Here is a 4,052-nt window from a genome sequence, read left to right as displayed (position 1 = left end):
TTTCTGATGTGGTTCTTTGAATGCAGCAAACTGTCTAATCTAATCTAATCTAAACTCTCTCAGTATCTAACTTAAGCGACAGAGAGAGTGATGACATTTTTTTTATATATATATATATTTTTTAATTTAATTTTCTCTTTGACCCATGTGTTATCTCAGGGTCAAGGTGACCCAAAGGCCCCCCAAAAAAACTAATTTAACTGTTTGACCCAGAGGCAAAACAAGGGATAAAACAATAACATTTGTTTTCGGAGCCTTCGGGTCACCTTGACCCTGAGATAACACAAGTAGTTATGGTCTGATGAAGCTTCACGAAGCAGTGTCATTATTTTCGGAGTACACTAGATGGCGGTCTCTGCACTATTTTCCTTTGTTTTGAACAACTGTTTTAAAGAAACATAATTTTTAAACTGATGGCGCCACCTACTGACCTATGAACAACATGACACTGTTTCATGAATCTTCATCAATAAACACAAGGGGTAATAACAATATATTTGAGTTGGCAAAAGTTTAATGAATTAGACGGAGGGTAAAACAGTTGTGATGAAACATCATTTTTGAACTGATGGTGCCACCTACTGACCTCTAAACAACATGACACTGTTTCATGAAGCTTCATCATCACTAGTGTTGTGTGAGTAGAAACAAGTTGCCAAACATTTACTCCGAATTGATGCTGGTGCTTAAAAATAAACACAATTTGTCTAGAATTCAATTGAAAAATCAAAACTCAATAAAAGGTATAAATATAAAATATAAATAAAATAATATAAATAAATATAAGTGTGTGTGTGTGTGATTGATGGTGCGTGTTTGTCAAACATTATTTTATTCTCATTTTTCACTTATGTAGACACACAAACACACACTTTGACAAACACACACACTCGTGGCGATGACTCAAACCTGGAAAAGTGTTATTTTTGCTGTTGTTGTACAGTTTGGCATCTAAAGTATATATTTACAGGGACGTCTGGTCTGAACCCGACGTACACAGACAACAGACGACGACAACAGTGTGTCATTCTTCAGCAAACATTTGAGGGAAACTGATGCTAATCGTGCTAAACGAGCGATGAAAACCGAACCCAGTAGTATTTTCTAGAGATGAAGACGGAGATCATCATCGTCAGTCGCTGTGATTCAAGTATTCTCTCTGAAATGTAATTACTATTGATGCTCATTGTCAGCGCGAGGGAAGTCTGTGATGCTACTAATGCGGCTTCAAACTGGAAAAGTTACATCTTTTCTTTTTTTTTTCAAGGATGAAATGATTAGTGCGACTTCAAACGAGCCGGCGACGTCACCAGACACTGATGAAGAAAACTGTGAAGCGTTCATTCGTCCTCCTGTCAGGGACGGAACCTTCATCCTCGCCGGAGTCCAGACTCTCGTGACAAGACCAAGGCGCTGGAGGAAGTGAGTTTCAAGACCATTGGGGGTAAAGGGAGCTGGTTCAAGATCAGTTTCAACACCTGAGAGGGTCTGAATGGAAGATGTTACGGAGACAAATCGGGGTCAAAAGAGTTCCTGGAAAGAATCTTGCAAACCTTCAAAGTCAGACACGAAGAACAAGTGGTAGAGATTTCCTTCACTGGTCCAGTAGCTCACTAGTTTCTACTAGGGGGGTTTGATACGGTGATATCTTCTATACGATACTGGGTTCATATTCAACAAGAGGCATAAAAAGGTAGCTTTGTTATCATATTTAACTTCAAAAATGTGCGTTTAAACTTCAATAATTCGATCATTTGCAGTTAATATGGAAGTATTCACAGCGTTTGTTCATTTTTGTGATCCAATTAAAAATGTGGCCACTAGATGGCACTCATTAAGTTATCTAGGAAGTCAAGATCCCAGCGATGACTGAGGACTAGAGGATACAGGCAACTCTGTCTGGACATATTCTTGTAGAGCACAAAAGATGATATGCAACTGTGACATTTACACTAGCGATGGTCTGATGAAGCTTCATGAAACAGTGTCATGTTGTTTAGAGGTCAGTAGGTGGCGCCATCAGTTTAAAAATGATGTTTCATCACGACTGTTTTACCCTCCGTCTAAGTCATTAAACTTTTGCCAACTCAAATATATTGTTATTACCACTTATGTTTAGTGATGGTCTGATGAAGCTTCATGAAACAGTGTCATGTTGCTCAGAGGTCAGTAGGTGGCGCCATCAGTTTAAAAATGATTTTTCATTTGAACAGTTGTTCAAAACAAGGAAAATTGTGCAGAGACCGACTCTGAAAATACTATCAGTGATTCATGAAGCTTCATCAGACCATCACTAGTTCAAACTCTACCCAGAGAGCAGACACTTTAACTTACGGTGGGATATAAAACTGTGCCCCGTCTGAAATCTGGGCGAACGAGAGGTTACAAGAGTGGTGTCCATTATTACGGAATAATGGCTTCTCCCGTTCTCCAGCCATCTGTAATCACGACCCGCTTTTTTTATACAACAAGGATGTGGTGACTTCTGAGATTGATGACACGCAGTGACAAACCTCGGTGTTTGACCAATCACAGCAGAGTGGGCGTGGTTATGTTAAACAAGATTTTAACTTGAGCAAAAACAAGTGTTTTCAGTGTTAAGATCATTTTCTAATCTAAATATTTCAAGTTGACCTTTCACATTGACCTTCAAAGCATATATTTCACCCTGACCTGTGACCTTAAGACACGGAAATAGAGTTAATAGAGGTCAATGTCATCAATTAAGACTTGAATCAAAACATTAGCTGCCTTTTAAGTTTTTGTTAAATCACTTTTTTTACTCTCATTTTTCAGTCATGTACACACACACACACACACACACTTTGACAAACACACATATCCGTGGCGATGACTCATCCTCCAACGTCCTCAAAGAGAAATGTTATTTCTGCCGCTGTTTTCCAGCTCGCAGCTAAAACCCAGAGACCGTCGAAGACCAAAAAAAACAACATTTAACGTCGAGAAAGATTCCAGTGACTGTTTCATAAGCCCCGCCCCCTTCACGTGTCCATTAACGAGAGACACGTAATGAAGTCGCCGGCGGTTGATTCAGAGCGAGCGTCCGACTCGCCACTGTGCCACAAATCTGGGCTAATGAGGTTGTGTGAGAAGACGAGTGGGAAGAGGGATGGAAGGAGGGGGGGATCGTGATGGAAGGAGGAAAGAGGCATCTTTAAGCGAGACACGGGAATGTCGGGAATGTCGCCCCCTGCAGGAAACACGACTTCTTATGAAGAGAAACAGTTGTTTGTTAAGTAAGTAAGTAAGTAAGTAAGTAAAGGTTATTTGTGACGCCTTTTCTAGACCAGGGATCCTGAAAGAAACTGGAAGCCAGTGAAGAGTTTTAAGGATCGGAGAAATGTGAGTTCTTCTACTAGAGCGGCTCAGAATTCTGGTTGCAGAGTTTTGTATCAACTGCAGGCGAGACAGATCCTTCTTGTTTAGACACCAAAATGAAGATGGTGGATTGCCGGGAATCCATTTCTCTTGGGTCAGGTCAAGAGGAGGTCCATAGCAGGAGGAGACCCTGAAGGTCCGATTCCCAGATTTCCACGTGATGGAAGCAGGAAAGAGGCATCTTTCAGCGAGTGAATGTCGGGAATGTCGCCCCCTGCAGGAAACACGACTTCTTATGAAGAGAAACAGTTGTTTGTTAAGTAAGTCATTTAGTAAGTAAAGGTTATTTGTGACGCCTTTTTTAGACCAGGGATCCTGAAAGAAACTAGCAGCCAGTGAAGAGTTTTAAGGATCGGAGAAATGTGAGTTCTTCTACTAGAGCGGCTCAGAATTCTGGCTGCAGAGTTTAGTAATAACTGCAGGCGACACAGATCCTTCTTGTTTAGACACCAAAATGAAGATGGTGGATTGCTAGGAATCCATTTTTTTATGGGTCAGGTCAAGAGGAGGTCCATAGCAGGAGGAGACCCTGAAGGTCCCATTCCCAGATTTCCAAAAAAATATCCTATCATCAGAACCATTTTTAACCAGCAGGATTCAAACTCCTTCATTCAAATGAATGTTCAGCTTCACGAGAGTCGCTCAAAGTGAAA

The sequence above is a fragment of the Callionymus lyra genome, chromosome 1, assembly GCF_982586985.1.
Source record: "Callionymus lyra chromosome 1, fCalLyr1.hap1.1, whole genome shotgun sequence".
In the NCBI taxonomy this organism is placed as follows: Eukaryota; Metazoa; Chordata; class Actinopteri; order Syngnathiformes; family Callionymidae; genus Callionymus; species Callionymus lyra.
This window is presented reverse-complemented; position numbering follows the sequence as displayed.